This window comes from Aquarana catesbeiana, linkage group LG13, assembly GCF_042186555.1.
Source record: "Aquarana catesbeiana isolate 2022-GZ linkage group LG13, ASM4218655v1, whole genome shotgun sequence".
NCBI classification, from domain to species: domain Eukaryota; kingdom Metazoa; phylum Chordata; class Amphibia; order Anura; family Ranidae; genus Aquarana; species Aquarana catesbeiana.
Window position 1 is genome coordinate 99,818,061 of NC_133336.1, and position 23,878 is coordinate 99,841,938.

Genomic DNA, 23,878 nt, shown 5'->3' on the forward strand with positions numbered 1-23,878 from the left:
GATCGGACTTTCCTTTGTTGTCAGAAAATTTGAGAACCTGCTCTCAAACATTTGTGTGCGGAAATTCTGACAGCAAATGTTCGATGGAGCATACACACGGTCGGACTTTCTGACAACAAGCTCACATCGAACATTTCCTGTCGGAAAGTCCAATCGTGTGTACACGGCATTACTGACAGCCAGAGTCAGAGATGAGTGAGAGAGCGGGTCTCCTCCCTTGCTCCGCCCATATCAAAGATTCAGGAGGAACTTTCTCACACTGAGCTCCTGAGCGAGGGAGACGGCAGGTGAGTGCAGACCATGGAGGAGGGGGAGGGGGGAAACTCTGTACTACCCTAGCCTGTTTTCTGTATACCCAGCTTCTCTGTATACCCAGCATCTCTGTATACCCAGCCTCTCTGTATACCTACCTTCTCTGTGTACACTAGCCTCTCTGTATACCCAGCCTCTCTGTATACCTACCCTCTCTGTATACACTAGCCTCTCTGTATACCTACCATCTTTGTATTCAATAGCCTCTCTGTATACCTACCCTCTCTGTATACCCAGCCTTTCTGTATACCTACCCTCTCTATATACACTAGCCGCTCTGTATACCTACCCTCTCTGTATACACTAGCCTCTGTGTATACTACCCTCTCTGTATACCCAGCATCTCTGTATACACAGCCTTTCTGTATACCCAGCCTCTCTGTATACATACCCTCTCTGTATACCCAGCCTCTGTATACCTATCCTCTTTGTATACCCAGCCTCTCTGTATACACTAGCCTGTCTGTATACCCAGCCTATCTGTATACCTAGCCTCTCTGTATACCCTAGTCTCTCTGTATACACTAGCCTCTCTTTAGACACACCCTCTCTGTATACCCAGCCTCTCTGTATACCTATCCTCTGTGTATACACTAGCCTCTCTGTATACCTACCCTCTCTGTATACACTAGCCTCTCTGTATACCTACCCTCTCTGTATACCCAGCCTCTCTGTATACCTACACTCTCTATATACACTAGCCTCTCTGTATACATACACTCTCTGTATACACTAGCCTCTCTGTATACCTAGCTTCTCTGTACACATACACTCTCTGTATACACTAGCCTCTCTGTATACCTAGCTTCTCTGTATACCCAGCCTCTCTGTATACCTAGCCTCTCTGTATACCCAGCCTCCCTGTATACCTATCCTCTCTGTATATATACCCTCTCTGTATACCCAGCCTCGCTGTATACCCAGCCTCTCTGTATACCTACCCTCTCTGTATACCTAGCCTCTCTGTATACCCAGCCTCACTGTATACCCAGGCTCTCTGTATACCTACCTTCTCTGTATACACTAGCCTTTCTGTATACCTACCCTCTCTGTATACCCAGCCTTTCTGTATACCCAGCCTTTCTGTATACCTACACTCTCTGTATACACTAGCCTTTCTGTATACCCAGCCTTTCTGTACACCTACGCTCTCTGTATACACTAGCCTCTCTGTATACCCAGCCTTTCTGTTTACCTACACTCTCTGTATACCCTGGCCTCTCTGTATGCATACCTTCTGCATATACACTAGCCTCTCTGTATATCTACCATCTCTGTATACACTAGCCTCTCTGTATACCTACCCTCTCTGTATACCCAGCTTCTCTGTATACCTACACTCTCTGTATACACTAGTCTCTCTGTATACATTAGCCTCTCTGTATACATACCCTCTCTGTATACACTAGCCTCTCTGTATACACTAGCCTCTCTGTATACATACCCTCTCTGTATACACTAGCCTCTCTGTATACCCAGCCTCTCTGTATACCTACCCTCTCTGTATACACTAGCCTCTCTGTATACCTACCCTCTCTGTATACACTAGCCTCTCTGTATACCTAACCTCTCTGTATACCCAGCCTCTCTGTATACCTAGCCTCCCTGTATACCTGGCCTCTCTGTCTACCCAGCCTCTCTGTATATCTACCCTCTCTTTATACACAGCCTCTCTGTATACCTACACTTTCTGTATACATTAGCCTCTCTGTATACATACCCTCTGTGTATACACTAACCTCTCTGTATATCTACCATCTCTGTATTCACTAGCATCTCTGTATACCTACCCTCTCTGTATACCCAGCCTCTCTGTATACCCAGCCACTCTGTATACCTAGCCTCTCTGTATACCCAGCCTCTCTGTATACCCTAGCCTCTCTGTATACACTAGCCTATCTGTATACCCAGCCTCTCTATATACACTAGCCTCTCGGTATACCCAGCCTCTCTGTATACCTATCCTCTTTGTATACCCAGCCTCTCTGTATACCCAGCCTCTCTGTATACACTAGCCTCTCTGTATATCCAGCCTATCTGTATACCTAGCCTCTCTGTATACACTAGCCTCTCTGTATACCCAGCCTCTCTGTATACACAAGCCTCTCTGTATACCCAGCCTCTCTGTATACACTAGCCTCTCTGTATACCCAGCCTCTCTGTATATTCTAGCCTCTCTGTATACCCAGCCTCTCTGTATACACTAACCTCTCTTCTATATACCCTAGCCTGTCTTCTATATGCCCTAGGCTCTCTGTATGTAACAATCCACATCTAGTGACCCCGATGTGAGGGGGATGCTCTCTGGTGACCCCGATATAAGGGGGAGGCTCTCTGGGGACCCTGATGTAAGGAGGATGCTCTCTGTGGACCCTGATGTAAGAAGGAGGCTCTCTGGGGACCCTGATCCAATAAGGGGGGCTTTGGGGACCTGGATGTAATGATAATATATAATTATATATATATATATATATATATATATATATATATATATATATATATATATATATATATATATATTATATACATGTCTATGCCCGCCCAAGCATATGACTTTTTTTTACTTCGCAGCTATGGGCTCTTGCCCCAGATCTTTTGTAGACCTAGCAATGCCCCTGGCAGTAGGTAGGCTATATTACTATTGCTAAAGTTTTTGTACTGCTGTACTGTGTAAGGATTGTTGTTTATTTGTATTTCGTGCCAGCATTGCTCATTCACGCCCACCTAGTGCATGTTTTTTGCGTCGGTTGCTTCCCAAGCGCTCATGGGGAATGATCAGTGACACCTTGGGAATTATGTTGCCTAATGAGGTAGCTGCTATGCTGTTTTATTGGAAGATGTTCTCTAACTCAGTGATTCTCAACCCTGTCCTCAAGTACCCCCAACAGGCCATGTTTGCAGGTTTTCAATGGCTTGGTATTTTGGACAGCTTTTTTATCTAAGAGAAATTCCCAAAACATGGCCTGTTGGGGGTACTCGAGGACTGAGGCTAAGAACCACTGGTCTAACTAACCCATTCCCTTTCAGGGCTTTGTCTTTAAACAAAGGTGTGTCTGTGTTCTTGGGTCTAGGTAAGGATGGGTCATCACAGGTGCAGGGCAGAAGGGACTCAATACAAATCAGCGGCTCCTTTGGGGGTGAGTACTACAGCAAGTGTAAGCAGTGTGGGGGTATTAAAATGAGCTCATTACTTTTTCTGCATTAGCAAAGTATAGGTTCACTTCAAAGTGACATTCTGTTGTGAATCATTGCTAAGAGCAAGGCATTTCAGTATGTAGTGGAATGTCCATTTACTTCTACTACTCAGGCCCCTTTAACTCCTTCCTCCACATCTCCCTTGGTTCCTGGACACTCCCAGGGAGATACATTTTCTCTGCTCCCCTCCATCAACAGCTCAGAGAGGCCAAATCTGATGAGGCAGAGGCAGAAGTAGTTTGGAAAAAAAAATTTGCAGCCAGGTGGGAGGCCTTCTAGAATCAGACCTAATGTGTAGGTGGTGGGCTCATGTACACTACAGCTTCTAAACTTGAGTTTTGGAGCTTTTGGTGTTTTTTTGCCAAAGTTCCTAAACTCAACTCCAAAAAAAGCCTATGTGTCCATGCAAACATAGGCTTTTACAAGAGTTTAGAAGCTGCTGCGGTTAGAGCAGGTTCAGCCCCCCTCTCCTGAACGCGTTCAGGATAGGAACGTTTTGACCGCCGGCCGCAAAACGCAGCTTTGCATTTTCCTGTGGCTGGCGGTCAACCTAGTCTGTGCGTCCATGAGCCCTAATAGCACGCATCTTCTTCGGAAGACCCAGCTACTGTGAGAGCACTGCCGCAGCTGTTAACAGTGCACTTTAGTTCCAGTAGGATAGTCTTTTGTCCTCAGGACAGGGATCCCTCCAGCTGTTCATCTGTGTTATCAGAGCTACCCTGGACTTTACAGAGAGGGATATTATTTATGAGGAGACGTACTATTAGCTGTTTGTGTTCTAAACTGTCTTAGACCCCTTTCACACCGAGGGTGTTTTGCAGGCGCTATAGCGTTAAAAATAGCGCCTGCGATCTGCCCTCAAACAGCTGCAGCATTGTCTCCAGTGTGAAAGCCCGAGGGCTTTCACATCGGAGCGCTGCGCTGGCAGGACGTCAGGAAAAGTCCTGTCAGCAGCTTCTTTGGAGCGGTGTGTTTACCGCTCCTCCACCGCTGCTCCCCATTGAAATCAATGGGGCAGCGCTGGGATACCGCTGGCAAAACACCGCTATTGCGGAACATTGCGGGCGGTTTTAACTCTTTCTCGGCCGCTAGCGGGGGTAAAAGCGCCCAGCTAGCGGCTGAAATGCACCGCAAATCTGACGGTAAAACGCCGCTATAAATAGTGGTGTTTTACCGCCGACGCTATAGGCGGCTCGGTGTGAAAGGGGTCTTACTGAAATAGTCATTCTCATCTCAGCATGACTTTTAGCTGTTATAGAGCCTAATTGAGACTATTTTATGCAGCCAGTTTACCCTGATTGAGCAACAGAGACATTGCTGTGAAAAGTCCATGTGTATACAGCTTTAATAATCTGTTTTATTATTGTAGGATGTATTATTCTGCATGCTTTTTTTCCATTCTGAACCTGTTTTGTTTAATGTATTAATTTTTTTTCCTGTTTAGTAAACTGCCAGTTATAGCTACTCTCTGTCTGATCATTCAGCCAATTATACATCCTGTTACTGTACAGAGCAATGTTTTCACACTTCATTGATGTACATCAAGTTTACATTCAGTGTCTGCTCATGTAAGCAGAAATTTATTAATTTCAGCAATTTTCAGCAACTGTGCATATACAAGCAGAAGCAGCTCATAGAACTCAAAGATTCATGACGAGCTGTGTGTACATGGTTGGTAAAAAAAAAAAAAAACAGCTTAGAAACACCCATCCTGTGTTTACATTCAGGGCTTATGTACGCTGCAGCTCAAAAATGCCTAATTTATAAGTGTTTGAGCTTTTTTTCTTCCCCTCCATAATAGCCTATGTATCCATGCACACATAGACGTTTACAAGCATTTATAGGCAGTAGCATTTAGAGGCACAAAAAAATCCCCACCAAAGTTGCGTTCAGGAGAAGAGCTTTTGAGCATAAAAAATGCATCTAAAACACGCATTAAAGCTGGGCGCGTTTAGTGCTTGAGCGTTCATTCATTTCAATGGACAGAAAAAATGAATATTCTGTTTCTCCTGCCAGGAGAGAAGGTGTTCAGAAGAGCCCAGTGTGCACGGAAAGTAAAAAGCTAGAAGGCTACCAGAATTCTGGTGCAATTGAAAGTAATAGGAAGAAAGCTTTCAGTGCTTCTGTTGTGAGCTTTGAAGATAAATTTCTTCATAATGCCTATAGCTACAGAAATATATGAGGGCCTTTTTTATAGCTCATGGGCACTTTTGCCCATATTGTGCCTGGGAGGCAAAGGTGTAGTATACATCTTGCTGCCAGCAGCCCTGTCAAAATCAATGACAGGCTGCAGTACATGGCTGGTGTGCGCACCTGTATGCTGTTCCAAATAGTACTTCCATTGCTGTATGCCCCAAATGCACTATTTTTATAACATGAGTATTGATCAGAATAGTGTACAGCTCATGAGAGTGGGGGCTGAGTGCGTGATGTGACGCACACGTATGGGGGAGTGGCCTGGTGGCGGCGCCGTGGAAGCGGGCGGCGGAGTAGCGCGAGATCCATCCGCACTCGGGATGAGGAGGCGCCGACCCCGCTGGAGCCGTGAGTGGATCGGCTGGCTCAGATCCCGGGCTGCATGGGACTCTGTGCGTCCCGGGCGGGCTCTCCTCTCTGTTGCCCACCGACCACTCTGGACTGGGGCTGGATGTGAGGCGCTTCCCGCAGCTTCCCCCGGTTGTCCCCCCCAGACCCGCAAGCCTATCTGTTAGCTTGGTAACATGTCCGGAATACCGGCGGGTCAGGCAGCACACCACCCGCACTTTACCCTAGAAATATAATGAGTAGCTGCGGCTAGCAGGAGGACTATTCTATAATTTTCCGGCTATTCCCAGGTACGGTCCGAATTGGCGGTTGGCTGAAAAGCTTTATTTTGGGACCCCAACCAGTGAGGTAGACGGGAACCACGCCAATAGTGTGAACCTGGAAGGAATCCCTGAGATAGCGGAACCGGTCTCTGAGGTAAGGCGTGGAGAACTGTTTACTGTAAGCTGGTTTATTTGAAGTCACATAAAGGTTCTCAAGCCCAGTATTAACATGTATGAAGAGCTGCTCAGCTGTTGTCTAGCTTGATGTTTAAAGAGGTCTGCGGAAGAGGCCAGCTACAATAAATGTTAAGCTATGTGGTGGTGAATGGAAAAACATAGAAAAAAAAGAGGAAAATAATTATAATATTCACTTTAATAACACACCGTAGAAGGCTGAATATTGGGACCACTGCTTGAGCATCACTGATAAAGAGAGGTGTATGTGCTGATAGCCGTGAATCTATCAGAGTTTGACCAATTATACGCCAAAGGTCTTGGAGAGAATCACAGATTGTTGGGTAATGCAGGGCGCTGCAATAAATTCATTTAAAGGAGCAGTGGGGAGGCTCGGAACGGGGTGTGGACAAATAAGTGAGAAGGAGAGGAGTGAACAATTTTGCAGGCCGGGAGGGCGAGAGGAGACCCAAGGGGGGAGAAGAAAATGAGAGGGCGCTCTCAAAGAGGAGCAGAAGTGAAGCAGCCGAGAGAGAGCTTAAATTCAAGTTCTATTCAAAAGTACCTGAAGGAACCAAACCTGGGTAGCCCAAAGAATCCAGCCCAAGAAAGTAAACAGCAGAGTGGGAAGGATAAGAAGAAAGAATCAGGGAAGAATCAAGGCGCTCACGGTGAAACATCTGAGGAGAAAAGGAAAGACACCTGCCCGGCAGAAGATAACACCATGGAACCACTGCCAACAAAAAACGAATTTCTGGAAATGTTCACCAAACTGGAAAATGTAATCAAAACAGAAATCCTCAATGTTAGATCTGATTTGGGCCTTTTGCTGAAGCTAGTGGAAATAGTGGAGGAGGCCTCAGAGAGCCAGAATCGTGAAATAGTTGAATTAAAACTTCAAGTAAGGAATCTGCAGTTGGCTCAACGAGACATTCTTTATAAATTAGAAGAGCAGACAAAATTTGAGACTCCGTGCCTTACCAGAACAACACGGTGAAGATCTACCTTCCAAAATGAAAGCTATTTTCAACCCAATCCTAGATAGAAGCCCAAATGAAGAACTGAAGATTGACCGGGTCCATAGGTTAAGGAAACCTCCAAGCGTCAGCGAAGATACACCAAGAGACGTTATTATCAGGTTCCACCATTATGAAGAGAAAGCAAGAAGGAAAATTCAGCCTGTAAAATTCGAAGGAGCAGTGATTCAGATATTTTCCGATATTTTGGCAGGGACACTAGCCAGGAGACGCCAGCTTAGACCTCTATTGGAAGAATTGAGGAAGGCAAATATGAAATACAGCTGGCGTTTCCCTACCTCGTTGAATGTAGTGAAAGCGGGCAGAACAGTCAGATTGAAACACATAGAGAACTTGTAGGACTTTTGTAGAGAGCTTGATATCCCTGTTCCAGTTATACCCAAGTAGAACGTAGTTGTACCTGATTGCTGCTAGGATTCTAGAGACCTTGATTGTTGTAGCTGGGTTGGTGATTCTAGAGTGGTGGGGGGGGTGGGGGTTTGGGGGGGGGTGGGGGGGGCTTTGGTGGGAGGGGCAGTGGCCCTATGGGGGGGAGGGGTTAGTCCGTCGGCCGCCCGCTCGCCCTGTCCCCCCCTTTGTTGATGGGTGGGGGGGAGCAGGGCGACTGTGGTGATCCGCTGTCAGAGTCACACTCCAATGTTTCGGCCAGTCGTAGGTAGAGAGCAATGTTTTCTCTCTACTGTGGACCTGTAGCCAGGTTTTTGCTGGCAGGGAGAGGGGGGATGGTGGGAGGGGTGGTGGTGGTGGGGGGTTTTGGAGGGGAGAGGGGTGGGAGCTGGCCCTGCAGACGCACCGCATAAGGGTTTAAAGAAGAACATGAGCCATTACAAAGTAGGTCTACTCAAAGAATAAATGACAGAAATCACTTGCTTGACACATAACGTAAAAGGGTTAAATTCCCCTCTTAAGAGACACAAAGTGTTGAAAGAATTAGAGCATCTCAAGGTTGATGTTGTGTTTCTCCAAGAGACTCATCTCTCACAGGACACTCACGTCAGACTGTTCTCCAACTGCTTCCCCAACTGGTTCTATGGTGACTCCCCCATTAAGAGGGCCAAAGGATTAAGTTTGCGATCCTGGAGAGAAGCACAGACCAGGAGGGCTGTTTCCTCTTTTTAAAGGTGAGGGTGGGAAATAGGGTTTTTACTTTGGCAAATATTTATTGCCCTAATAAAAACCCAATTAAATACTTGTCTCAGGTTCTGACCAAGCTGATGGATTTTAGGGCGGGAGAGGTGATACTGGCAGGAGATCTCAATTTTTGCCTAGATCCAACAATGGACAGTACATCCAGACTACAGGGAGTAAGTAGGAAACTCCTAAGAAAGATAGGACAAAAACTGCATAGCTGCCTAATGATCGATGCATGGAGAGTTCAGCATGCGAAGGACAGGGACTATACTTTTTTTTCTTCAGTTCATGGGTCTTATTCAAGGCTCGATTACTTCATGGTAGATCACAGACTATTCGATTTTGTCAAGGATACGAGGATCGGAACCACCAGGATCTCTGATCATGCCCCAGTCTTAATGAGGTTGGGGATACCGGGATTTAGGAGACCCCATATTCATGGCAGTTGGATGAAAAGCTTCTCGAGAACCCTATCATTAGTAGTAAAATACAGGAGGAAATTGACGGGTTTTTCATGATAAATGATACTGGAGAGATTTCTGGTTCAGTCCTGTGGGAGGTGTTTAAAGCTTACTTAAGGGGCATTTTGATCTCAATAGGGGCCAAGGAGAAAAAAGAAAGCTTAAAAAGGAAATCAGAACTCTTAGATGAAATCCACCATCTTGAATATTTACATAAGGCCGCTAACGGTGACCATAACCAGCTCCTACACCAACTAATAATAAAAAGAGAAGAACTAAAAGACTTAATGGAGTTTGAATCTAAGCGTATCTTAAATAAAAACCTAAGAGAGAGATTTAGATGGAGTAATAAGGTGGGGAAGCATCTGGCAACAACTTTGAAAAGGAAAGGAGGGACCAACTATATAGATAAGATCCAAAATAAAAAGGGGATATTAAAATACACCTCCAGAGATATAGCTGAAGAATTTCAGAGTTACTACGCATCCCTTTATAAGATTAGGCACGGCGGGATAGGTATTCTGGAGAGAGAGGAGAAGATGGATGAGTTTATAAGGGAGGCAGGTTTACCAACCCTTTCGGATAGTGACACAAAAGATCTCGACGGTCCGATTACTGAAGAAGAGATCGAGAGAGTCGTGCAAGCATCTCCCTCCGGTAAGAGTCCAGGGCCAGGCGGCTTCGCAGCCTATTTTTATAAAAAATTTAAGGAGTCCTTAATCCCCAAGCTTTGTCAGATCTGGAATGGAATAGGGGGTCAGGAAGAGCTCTGTGACGGGGCACTGACTGCGTCAGTAACATTAATACCAAAGGAAGGGAAAGACAGCTCGCTGTGCTCGAGCTATAGGCCGATAGCCCTGCCGAACATAGATATTAAATTATACGCCAACGTACTAGCCAGCAGATTAAAGGATAAAATGTCACACTGGATTCACCCAGACCAGACAGGCTTCATACCAGGGAGAGAGGGGAGGGACAATGGCGTTAGGACGCTCCTGGTTATGGATGCGATGAAAGCAAAGGGAACCCCTGGTCTACTTCTGTCGATAGACGCAGAGAAAGCCTTCGACAGAGTAGACTGGGGTTTTATGTTGAGAACTTTGAGGGCAGTCGGTTTGGGTGGTACCATGGTGAATTGGATTAAAGCCTTGTATAAATCTCCCTCTGCATTTTTCAGGGTGAATGGTACTCCGTCAGCGGAGTTCAAAATGGAAAATGGGACCAGGCAGGGTTGCCCCCTGTCCCCCCTTCTGTTTGTTCTGACCCTAGAACCTTTACTAGCCTTGATCCGCAAAAACCCGGATATAAGCGGATGCGTAGTGGAGAGAGACGAACACAAGCTCTTGGCTTTTGCCAGCGATATATTGTTTTATATCGTGAAACCGAGGCTCTCGCTCCCCAATCTCCTGCCCATTTTGAGGAGATACGGAGCGCTATCAAATTATAAGGTTAACCTTAGTTAATCAGTAGTTCTAAATATTAACATCGATGGACAAGAAGTAACCATACTCAAGGAAATATTTTTCTCAAAAAAAAAAAAAAAGAATAGTGTACAGCTGCATACAGCTATATACAGTGTAGTTCAACCTGCAATTGATTTTGACAGATATCTTCCAATTGTATGCTAGTTAGTGCTAACATGCCAAAATCTAAATACAAAAAGACATAAGTGGCTGGGACTTTGAAGGGACCTTGAAGGCACATAAAATATCTAAAATCACGGGGTCGGGGTTGGGGAGTGTCCCTTTTTCTTGTCTTAATTCCGGAGCTGCGATGCGCAGCAGTGCTTCCCTTCTGAGTCTCTTTTGAGATATTGGCGGGGGGGCCCTCCTGCGCATCGGCGTCATGATACCACCTGTTTGCGGCGTCCTTTGATGCCGCAATACAGGGACAACCTTGGTCCATTTCACGCCAGAGATGGGGTTGGCGGGGCTCCACTTTGGCGCTTGTGATGGTGGATTTCACTGCCAACTCCAATTCTCATTATACGTTGTGCATGGCGTTGGTCGGGGACCCGCCCCATACCTGGATTACTTAAGCAGGTGAGCTTGATTGCCTTACCATTTCACTATGTGTTTGACACCAGGGAGGCAACACACACAGCCCATTCACTGGATACACATACACATAAGGTATGCACAATTTTTTCTTTTTTCAGCCCCTTTTTTCTTCCCTTTTTTTTTTTTTGACACATTTAATACACCTATGTACCATTGTGTATGTATATTTATACACACATAACATTCATTAGAATATACACATATCATATATATATATATATATATATATATATATATATATATATATATATATATATATTCTTTTTTTTTTTTTTTTTTTCCCTTACACTTATGTTTTTTCACTTTTCACATTTTTTCACCTTTTATATTTTTCTCACATATGTTTTTAACATTTTTTTACATATATGTTTTCCAGAACACCATATTTGCAATCCTCCCCACACATGTGGAATGTGTTGTGGCAGTCAAGCATGTCATGTGGGTGTTTTCCTGGCTGGGGTGGGGTCCCTTGCCTCAGCTCCGGAACAGACAACCATTTGGGTTTCCATCTTCCTCGCTGCCAGCCAAGTACAGTGTTATAGCCGACCTGTGAGTATAGATTTCTTTCTCCCCATGAGGTCTTTCCTCCCCTTAAAGGGGTAGGACATGTTAATTAATATTACATATCCATTTGTATTTACAGCTTAGTTCTGTACCCAACTCCTGATGAATGGCAGATAGCCATGAAATGCATTGAGTTTCCATGGGGTGCTCAGTCAAGCCTGGCTTACTACCTATTCACTGGCCCATATATATCTTTTATACATTTAAAATTCATTGAGTAGTATGTAATCACTCATGTGTATGTGCATCTATCTTACAGCAGCTCTGTTGCATATGGGTTACCAATGCCTGTTAATAGGAAATATCTTGTATTATACTCTTTTATTACCTACTATCTCTACTATCTCTACTATCTATCTTATGTGCTGCCAAGTTGACATATATGCATCTATTACGTTTATGCCATGTATATGTGCAGCTATATGAAAATACTTTTTTTTATCTGTTTTATATTATTGTTACAAATAAATAATGTTTACCAACCACTCTACCTCCACGAGTCAATTGCCTCATTTAAAGTCCCAAACTCCCCCTTACTGATATAAGTAATCTTTATTTAACCACTTCAATACCAGGTACTTATACACCTTCCTGCCCAAGCCAATTTTCAGCTTTCAGCGCTGCCGCAAATTGCATGACAATTGCATGGTCATGCTACACTGTACCTAAACAAATTTTTTATCATTTTGTTCCCACAAATAGAGCTTTCTTTTGGGGGTATTTGATCACCTCTGCGATTTTTATTTTTTTGTGCAACAAATAAAAAAAGACCGAAAATTTTGAAAAAAAAGGGTTTTTTTGTAAATAAGTATGTTTTCTTCTTCAATGACAGGCACTGATATGGCTGCACTGATCGGCACTGATAAGGCGGCACTGATGGGCTCCGATGAGGTGGCACCAATGAGGTGGCACTGATGAGGTGGCACTGATGGGCACTGATGATGGGCACTGATAGGCGGCACTGATGGGCACTGATAGGTGGCACTGATGGGTGACACTGATGGGCACTGATAGGTGGCACTGGTATGCGGCACTGATGGGCACTCATAGGCGGCACTGATGGGTACTTATGGGCGGCACTGATGGGCACCAATGAGGTGGCACCAATGAGGTGGCACTGATGAGGTGGCACTGATGATGGCACTGATAGGTGGCACTGATGGGCACTGATAGGTGGCATTGATGGGTGACACTGATGGGCACTGATAGGTGGTGCTGGTATGCGGCACTGATGGGCACTCATAGGCAGCACTGATGGGTACTTATGGGTGGCACTTATGTGTACTTATGGGTGGCACTGATAGGTGGCACAGATGGGCACTGATAGGTGGGCACTGATGGACATGGATGTGCACTGATAGGTGGCACTGATGGACACTGATGGGTGGCACTGATGACACTGATGGGTGGCATTCCTGGGCAACACTAATTTTAGTGTGCCATAGATGTGCCAGTCAGTGCCCATTTGTGGGTTATTTTTTGCATGTGGATGGCCATGAGGGATGTACCTGGCCATCCACATGTTAGGAGCTTCCCTGGTGGTCCTAGTGGCTTCCCTGGTGGTCCAGTGTGGGCATCCGAGGGGGGGGGCTGTGCTGATAAACAATCAGCGCAGACCCCCCCTGTCAGGAGAGCCACCGATTGGCTCTCCTCTACTCGTGTCTGTCAGACGTGAGTGAGGAAAAGCCGATCACAGACTTTTCCTGTTTACATCGTGATCAGCCGTGATTGGACACGGCTGATCACGTGGTAAAAAGCCTCCGCCGGAGGCTCTTTACCGAGATCGGTGTAGCGGTGTGTCAGACTGACACACCGCACCACCAATCCCTGCGATACGCGCCCCCACGGGCGCGCTGCGGCTGTTATCCTGCAGGGCATCATATGCCATCATAAGCTGTCATTCTGCTATAGGCCAGACGGGAAGTGGTTAACAGACATTAAAAAGTAATCATGGCTGATCAGAGTACAATTCCTACAGTCCTTGAAAAATATTTAGTAGAGCATTATAACACTGCTATTCCACATAATGAAAGATAAGAATACTATCTTGCTTTATTACAGTATGATTCACATAGGAGCAATCCAACGCTATTGATCAGTTGTCTTCTTCAGGTGTGCCTGTGGTATGTTATCTGAAATATAGTATATGTACTGTATATCAAAATCACATTTCAACACGCATATCGCCATATACAGTGCCTTGAAAAAGTGGCACTTATTTGTGAAGTGGAAGGAAATTGATAAATGGTTTTCAAAATGTTTTACAAATACAGTGCATTGAAAAAGTATTCATACTCCTTGAAATTTTCCACATTTTGTCATGTTACAACCAAAAACATAAATGTATTTTATTGGGATTTTATATGATAGACCAACACAAAATGGCACAAGTGTGACGTGGAAAGAAATGATAAATGGTTTTCAAAATTGTTTACAAATAAATATCTGAAAAGTGTGCTGTACATTAGTATTCTGCCCCCTTTACTTTGATACCCCTAACTAAAATCTAGTGCAAACAATTGCCTTCAGAAGTCACCTAATTAGAAAATAGAGCCCACTTGTGTGTAATTTAATCTCAGAATAAATACAGCCATTCTGTGAAGTCCTCAGAGGTTTGTTAGAGAACCTTAGTGAACAAACAGCATTATGAAGGCCAAGGAACACACCAGACAGGTCAGGGATACAGCTGTGGAGAAGTTTAAAGTGGGGCTAGGTTATAAAAAAATATCCCATGCTTTGAACATCTCATGGAGCACCGTTGAATCCATCATCCGAAAATGGAGAGAATATGGCACAACTGCAAACCTACCAAGACGTGGCCGTCCACCTAAACTGACAGACTAGGCAAGGAGAGCATTAATCAAAAAAGCAGCCAAGAGGCCCATGGTAACTCTGGAGAAGCTGCAGAGATCCACAGCTCAGGTGGGAGAATCTGTCCACAGGACAACTATTTTGTGCACTCCACAAATCCGGCCTTTATGGAAGAGTGGCAAGAAGAAAGCCATTTCTGAAAGAAAGCCATAATAAGTCCTGTCTGCAGTTTGCGAGAAGCCATGTGGGGGACACAGCAAACATGTGGAAGAAGGTGCTCTGGTCAGATGAGACCAAAATTGAACTTTTTGGCCTAAAAGCAAAACGCTATGTGTGATGTAAAACTAACACTGCACATCACCCTGAACACACTATCTCCACCGTGAAACATGGTGGTGACAGCATCATGCTGTGGGGATGCTTTTCTTCAGCAGGGACAGGGAAGCTGGTCAGAGTTGATGGGAAAATGGATGGGACCAAATATAGGGCAATCTTAGAAGAAAACCTGTTATAGTCTGCAAAAGACTTGAGACTGGGGTGGAGGTTCACCTTTCAGCAGGACAAGGACCCTAAACATACAGCCAGAGCAACAATGGAATGGTTTAAATCAGTGGTTCTCAACTCCTGTCCTCAGGACCCACTAACAGACCCGGTTTGCAAGATTGAAATACATCATAGGTGATATCATTTGCTTCTCAGTGATTGCAGTATTCTAGTCTGCATCTCCCCAAGGTAATACTTAACCACTTCAGCCCCGGAAGGATTTACCCCCTTCCTGACCAGAGCACTTTTTACAATTTGGCACTGCGTCGCTTTAACTGCTAATTGCGCGGTCATGCAATGCTGTACCCAAACGAAATTTGCATCCTTTTCTTCCCACAAATAGAGCTTTCTTTTGATGGTATTTGATCACCTCTGCCGTTTTTATTTTTTGCGCTATAAACAGAAAAAAATGATATTTTCTACTTTTTGTTATAAAAAAAATCCAATAAACTCAATTTTAGTCATACATTTAGGCCAAAATGTATTCGGCCACATATCTTTGGTAAAAAAAATGTCAATAGGCGTATATTTATTGGTTTGCGCAAAAGTTATAGCGTCTACAAACTAGGGTACATTTTCTGGAATTTACACAGATTTTAGTTTATGACTGCCTATGTCATTTCTTGAGGTACTAAAATGGCAGGGCAGTACAAAACCCCCCCAAATGACCCCATTTTGGAAAGTGTACACCCCAAGGAAATTGCTGAGAGGCATGTTGAGCCCATTGAATATTTATTTTGTTTTGTCCCAAGTGATTGAATAATGACAAAAAAAAAAATTTACAAAAAGTTGTCACTAAATGATATATTGCTCACACAGGCCATGGGCATATGTGGAATTGCACCCCAAAATACATTCAGCTGCTTCTCCTGAGTACGGGGATACCACATGTGTGGGACTTTTTGGGAGCCCAGCGGCGTACGGGGCCCTGAAAACCAATCACTGCCTTCAGGATTTCTAAGGGCATAAATTTTTGATTTCACTCCTCACTACCTATTACAGTTTTGAAGGCCATAAAATGCCCAGATGGCACAGACCCCCCCCAAATGACCCCATTTTGGAAAGTAGACACCCCATGCTATTTGCCGAGAGACATGTTGAGTCCATGGAATATTTTATTTTTTGACACAAGTTGCAGGAAAGTGACAATTTTTTTTTTTTAGCACAAAGTTGTCACTAAATTATATATTGCTCACACAGGCCATGGGCATATGTGGAATTGCACCCCAAAATACATTTATCTGCTTCTCCTGAGTATGGGGATACCACATGTGTGGGACTTTTTGGGAACCTAGCCGCGTACGGGGCCCCGAAAACCAAGCACTGCCTTCAGGATTTCTAAGGGCATACATTTTTGATTTCACTCCCCACTACCTATCACAGTTTTGAAGGCCATAAAATGCCAAGATGGCACAAAACCCCCCCAAATGACCCTATTTTGAAAAGTAGACACCCCAAGCTATTTGCTGAGAGGCATGTTGAGTCCATGGAATATTTTATATTTTGACACAAGTTGCGGGAAAGTGACAATTTTTTTTTTTTTTGCACATAGTTGTCACTAAATGATATATTGCTCAAACATGCCATGGGCATATGTGGAATTACACCCCAAAATACATTCTGCTGCTTCTCCTGAGTACGGGGATACCACATGTTTAGGACTTTTTGGAAGCCTAGCCGCGCACGGGGCTCCGAAAACCAAGCACAGCCTTCAGGATTTCTAAGGGAGTGAATTTTTGATTTCACTCCTCACTACCTATCACAGTTTTGAAGGCCATAAAATGCCCAGATGGCACAAAACCCCCCCAAATGACCCTATTTTGGAAAGCAGACACCCCAAGCTATTTGCTGAGAGGCATGTTGAGTTCATGGAATATTTTATTTTTTGACACAAGTTGCGGGAAAGTGACAATTTTTTTTTTTGCACAAAGTTGTCACTAAATGATATATTGCTCACACAGGCCATGGGCATTTGTGGAATTGCACCCCAAAATACATTCTGCTGATTCTCCTGAGTACGGGGATACCACATGTGTGGGACTTTTTGTGAGCCTAGCCGCGTACGGGGCCCCAAAAACCAAGCACCGCCTTCAGGATTTCTAAGGGCGTAAAGTTGTGATTTCACTCCTCACTACCTATCACAGTTTTGAAGGCCATAAAATGCCCAGATGGCACAACCCCCCCCCCCAAATGACCCCATTTTGGAAAGTAGACACCCCAAGCTATTTGCTGAGAAGCATGTTGAGTCCATGGAATATTTTATATTTTGACACAAGTTGCGGAAAAGTGACAATTTTTTTTTTTTTGCACAAAGTTGTCACTAAATGATATATTGCTCAAACATGCCATGGGCATATGTGGAATTACACCCCAAAATACATTCTTCTGCTTCTCCTGAGTACGGGGATACCACATGTGTGGCACTTTTTGGGAGCCTAGCTTCATACGGGGCCCCGAAATCCAATCACCGCCTTCAGGATTTCAAAGGGCGTAAATTTTTGATTTCACTCTTCACTACCTATCACAGTTTCGAAGGCCATAAAATGCTAAGATAGCACAAAACCCCCCAAAAGGACCCCATTTTGGAAAGTAGACACCCCCAAGCTATTTGCTGAGAGGCATGGTGAGTATTTTGCAGCTCTCATTTGTTTTTGAAAATGAAGAAAGACAGGAAAAATGTTTTTTTTTTTTCTTTTTTCAATTTTCAAAGTTTGTGACAAAAAGTGAGGTCTGCAAAATACTCACTATACCTCTCAGCAAATAGATTTGGGTGTCTATTTTCCAAAATGGGGTCATTTGGGGGGGGGGTTTGTGCCATCTGGGCATTCCATGGCCTCCGAAACTGTGATAGGCAGTGAAGAGTGAAATCAAAAATTTACGCCCTTAGAAAGCCTGAAGGCGGTGCTTGGTTTTCGGGGTCCCGTACGCGGCTAGGCTCCCAAAAAGTCTCACACATATGGTATCTCCGTACTCAGGAGAAGCAACAGAATTTATTTTGGGGTGTAATTTCACATATTCCCATGGCATGTTTGAGCGATATATCATTTAGTGACAACTTTGTGCAAAAAAAAAAAAATTTGTCTTTTTCCCGCAATTTGTGTCACAATATAAAATATTCCATGGACTCGACATGCCTCTCAGCAAATAGCTTGGGGTGTCTACTTTCCAAACTGGGGTCATTTGGGGGGGGGGGTTGAACTGTCCTGGCATTTTATGCACAACATTTAGAAGCTTATGTCACACATCACCCACTCTTCTAACCACTTGAAGACAAAGCCCTTTCTGACACTTTTTGCTTACATGAAAAAATTATTTTTTTTTGCAATAAAATTACTTTGAACCCCCAAACATTATATATTTTTTAAAGCAAATGCCCTACAGATTAAAATGGTGGGTGTTTCATTTTTTTTTTCACACAGTATTTGCGCAGCGATTTTTCAAATGCATTTTTTGGGGAAAAAACACACTTTTTTAAATTTTAATGCACTAAAACACACTATATTGCCCAAATGTTTGATGAAATAAAAAAGATGATCTTAGGCCGAGTACATGGATACCAAACATGACATGCTTTAAAATTGCGCACAAACATGCAGTGGCGACAAACTAAATACATTTTTAAAAGCCTTTAAAAGCCTTTACAGGTTACCACTTTAGATTTACAGAGGAGGTCTACTGCTAAAATTACTGCCCTCGATCTGACCTTCATGGTGATACCTCACATGCATGGTGCAATTGCTGTTTACATTTGATGCCAGACCGACGCTTGCGTTCGCCTTTGCGCGAGAGCAGGGGGGACAGGGGTGCTTTTTTTTTTTTTCTTTATTATTTTTTTGATTTTTTATCTTATTTTTAAACTGTTCCTTTCATTTTTATTTTTTTTAAATCATTTTTATTGTTATCTCAGGGAATGTAAATATCCCCTATGATAGCAATAGGTATTGACAGGTACTCTTTTTTGAAAAAATTGGGGTCTATTAGACCCTAGATCTCTCCTCTGCCCTCAAAGCATCTGACCACAGCAAGATCGGTGTGATAAAATGCTTTTCCAATTTCCCAATGGCGCTGTTTACATCCGGCGAAATCTAAGTCATGAAAAGCTCGTAGCTTCTGGTTTCTTAGGCCATAGAGATGTTTGGAGCCATTCTGGTCTCTGATCAGCTCTATGGTCAGCTGGCCGAATCACCGGCTGCATTCTCAGGTTCCCTGTTGGGACAGGAGAGCCAGAGAAAAACATGGAAGACGGTGGGGGGGGCATTCCCTCCCACTGCTTGTAAAAGCAGTCTAGAGGCTAATTAGCTGCTAGGATTGCTTTTACATGAAAGCCGACCGCTGGCTGAAAAAAATGATATAAAGATGATACCTAAACCTGCAGGCATCATTCTGGTATAACCACTCAAAGTCCAGCAACATACCAGTACGTTGCTGGTCCTTGTTGGGCATATATTGTAATCTTTTTTTTCATGCAGCCTATGGATATTGATTGGTGGGTATGCCCACCATTAGAATACCTCCCTTCATCCACCCACTTCTAATGATGGGCATACATCACCGTATATATATGCCGAAGCATGGGGGCATCCTCCCGCAAAAGTTAGGAGCAAATCGCTCCTCCGCTCACTGCTGCCCCCACGCTTCGGCATATATGCTGAAGTATGTAACTGTGGTGGTGAAATCACCTCCGACAGCGCTGGAGTCACGGCTTTATATATCGTGGGAGCAAACGCTGTTGTTGTCAAGATAAATAAATCCGTGCTGCAACTGAATGGCGTACCTGCTAAGCAAATGATGGTTAACAAAAAAAACAAAGTAACATTACAGTATAACAGTAATACTTACCATACCTGCAAAGCAAATACAAAAAAAAACATAGTAAAAAATAAAACATTTAACGCAACCTGTGCCTACCTAAAATATATATATGCCGAAGTATGGGGGCATCCTCCCGCAAAAGGCAGGAGCAAATTGCTCCTCCACCCACTGCTGCCCCCACGCTTCGGCATATATGCTGAAGTATGTAACTGTGGTGGTGAAATCACCTCCGACAGCGCTGGAGTCACGGCTTTATGTATCGTGGGAGCAAACGCTGTTGCTGTCAAGATAAATAAATCCGCTCTGCAGCTGAATGGCGTACCTGAAAACAAAAAAGTGGTTAACAATAAAAAAAATAAAGTATCAAAAAATTGCATACCTATAAAGCAAACATGATAAAAACATAACAATAAAACATTGCAGTATAGAATGCAGAACAATAGAGAGAGAATAGAGAGAGAACAATAAAACAACAACTATTTTTGTTTTTTTTATTTTATATTTTTTTTGTATTTTTATTTTTTATTTTTTTTTATTTATTTATTTTTTTTACACTTTTTTTAGCAACTTTAACTTTTTTAACTGGTACCAGGTTTGGGTCTCTCAAAATGCGATGGCATCTTGGGAGACCCTGTGAAAGTGTGTCCTAGTCTGTGCAGTGCTGTACCCTACGCTAATACTCAACTAGTGTATGGTAGCGTTCAAAACATTCACCAATGCATAGACCAGGATTGTCAGGACAGGAGGGAGAACAATACCGGGTGTCACGCCTAAATCCGCGCTTGCTACAGACACGACATCTTTTTTGGGGGGCTCGTTGGGTAGGGTACTCGGGAGGACGTAAGGAAAATGCCTCTCATGCAGCCGGCTTACTGCATTTGGTTGGGGAAGGTGAGGTGGAGCACCGTCTGGAAACAGAAGGGCTCTGACAATCTCTTCCTGGAATTTAAGGAAGGATCCAGTCTGTCCTGAAGCTCTGTATAGCACATGAGCATTCAGCAAAGCCAATTGAAATAAATAAACAGACACTTTTTTGTACCAGCGTCTGGCCTTATGGGCAACTAGGTACGGCACCAACAACTGGTCGTTGAGGTCCACCCCTTCCATATTTTGGTTATATTCGTGGACACAGAGGGGTTTCTCCACAACACCAGTCGCCGTAGTAATTTGGGTCGTCGTGTCTGCATGAAGGGAGGTAAGAACGAAAACATTCTTATTGTCCCTCCACTTCATAGCGAGCAAATTATTACACTGCAAGCAGGCTCTCTCCCCCAGCCTAAGACGGGAATCTACAAGCCGCTGGGGAAAGCCCCGGCGATTAGGTCGCACGGTGCCACATGCTCCAATCTGTTGATCAAAAAGGTGACTAAAAAGTGGCTTGTGTAATAATTGTCCACGTACAAGTGGTAACCCTTTCCGATTAAGGGTGACACCAAGTCCCACACTATCTTGCCAGCGCTTCCTATGTAGTCAGGGCAGTTTGTCGGCTCTACGTGACTATCTTTGCCCTCGTAAACCATAAATCTACATGTATAGCCTGTGGCCCTGTCACAGAGCTTATACATCTTGACCCCGTATCTGGCACGCTTGCTGGGAAGGTACTGTTTGAATGACAAGTGGACAGAAAATTTAATCAGGGACTCATCAACGCAGACAACTTGATGGGGAGTAAACAAGTCTGCAAAACGCTGGTTGAAGTGGTTTACGAGGGGCCGAATTTTGTAGAGCCAATCGTATCCAGGGTCTCCACGAGGACGACAGAGTTCATTGTCGTTGAAGTGCATGAACCACAAAATCTGCTCGTATCGTGCCCTGGTCATGGAGGCAGAGAACACAGGCATATGGTGAATTGGGTCAGTGGACCAATATGACCGCAACTCACTCTTTTTAGTTATGCCCATGAGGAGGGAAAGGCCCAGAAAGGTCTTACATTCGGAAACCGTAATTGGTTTCCAATCTCTGGCAAGGGAGGACTGGGGAATAGTGGCGATGTGTTGACCAGCGTACAAATTGCTTTGGTCCACAATAGATCTATAGAGATCTTCGGTGAAAAACAGCGTATAAAAATCCAGTGGCGTAAAATCAACTGTTTCCACCTGAATTCCGGGTTGGCCAGTGAAAGGGGGAAGTACGAGTGCTGCAGAAGTGGTGGGTTCCCAATTCGGATTGGCGAATGCAGCAGGAAGGGCACTATGGGCACGACGGGCCTGTGTTCGTCTTCTTGGTGGCAGCGGGACACTACTTGTGCTTGCCACCTCGCCAGCTTGAACTGCACTTATGGGACTCGCCACGTCACCAAGTTTTACTGCAGTGCTGGATGTACGACCAGGGTGTAGTAGGCCGCTGGTGCTTGCCAGTTCACCAGAAGGAATAGCGGCACTAGTACTTCTCTGCTCCATACGAGAGCCCTGCGGTTCTTGCACTTCTAGGACAGAAGAAGTTTGGGGTCTGGTACGCCTGACCTTAGCAGGGACCACAACTCCGTCGTCAGAGCTATCTGTCATGGAGCCGCTGTCCTCTACAGGATCGTATTCTGAGCCTGAATCTGACAGATGAGTGACTTCCTCTTCACTATCTGTCATGCTCAGAAATGTGTAGGCCTCTTCACTAGTGTACCTTCGATTTGCCATTTTGGGCTCTAAATTTAGGGGTACACTAGTGAGACTCACAGGCAAAAAAGCTCCTGACTGTTAGCGACTGATTCAAAACGCTACCAAAAAACTGTTAGCAATCGCAGGGATCAGGCCTGACTCTGCGAATGCTGCAGTTATGTGTGCTTAGTGTTTTGTAAGTGTCAGTGATCGATCGATACTGCACTTGGGTGGGCTGGTCTGGGCTGGGCTGAGGAGCAAAACGCGGGTGCTGGCAGGTATCTGGGCTGATCCCGCTAACACTGTGTTTATGGGAACCCTAAACTGCTGGGGAGTATAGATCTGATCGGATCAGATATCGATCCGTTCAGATACTATAGCACTAAGGGAGGTGTATGCTGCGTGCGTGGGTTTTAGTGGTACTGGCGCTAACCTGACGCTGCCTGGGGCGACGCAGACCTTATCTGATCCTAAAAACGTAACTTATATCACCGCCGGGCAATTAGGGGGTTAAACCTTTATAAGGTAATAAACGGCGGGTGCCCTAAAACTATAATAAACTATAATAAACTATAATAAACTATAAAAAACAAACTAACTAACCAGCGTCACCTGTAACACTTATACGGTGATCGCTGGTGAAAGGGTTAACTAGGGGGCAATCAAGGGGTTAAAACCTTTAGTAGGTAGTATATGGGGGTCCCTGTCGCTATAAAACATTGACAGCGAACCTATATACTTACCTCCCTAACTAGCGTCACCTGTGTCACTAATACAGCGATCAGAAAAACGATTGCTTAGTGACACTGGCGACGGGGGGTGATCAAGGGGTTAATCTTTATTAGGGGAGGTTAGGGGGGTACCCTAGACCTAAAGGGGGGTACCCCAGACCTAAAGGGGGCTAACCTAACTGCCCTAACACTTATAACTGTCACAAACTGACACCAATGCAAAAAAAAAAAAAACTGCTATTGGTGTCAGTGTGACAGGGGGTACAGGGGGGTGATCGGGGGGTGATCGGGGGGTGATGGGGGGTGAAAAGTGTGCCTGGCGTGTTCTACTGGAAGTGTAGTGTTGGTGCACTTACTTGGATGTCTTCTCTCCTTGGCGCCGGAACGAAAAGACCGGCTCGAGGAGGGATGACATCACTTCCTCTCCCTCTGTTTACATTACAGAGGGAGAGGAAGCATTTTCATTCGCCGGGAGCTATCGGGAGGGGGTGGCCAACAATGGATGGCCTCCCCCTCACCTCTCATCGCCCGCAAAGAAATGCCGGCCGCCTCTGGCACCAGGGGGGGGGGGTTATACCCCCCACCCACGGGAGGCAGATCACATATGGGTACGTGATTCTGCCTGCCTGTGCCATTCTGCTGACGTATA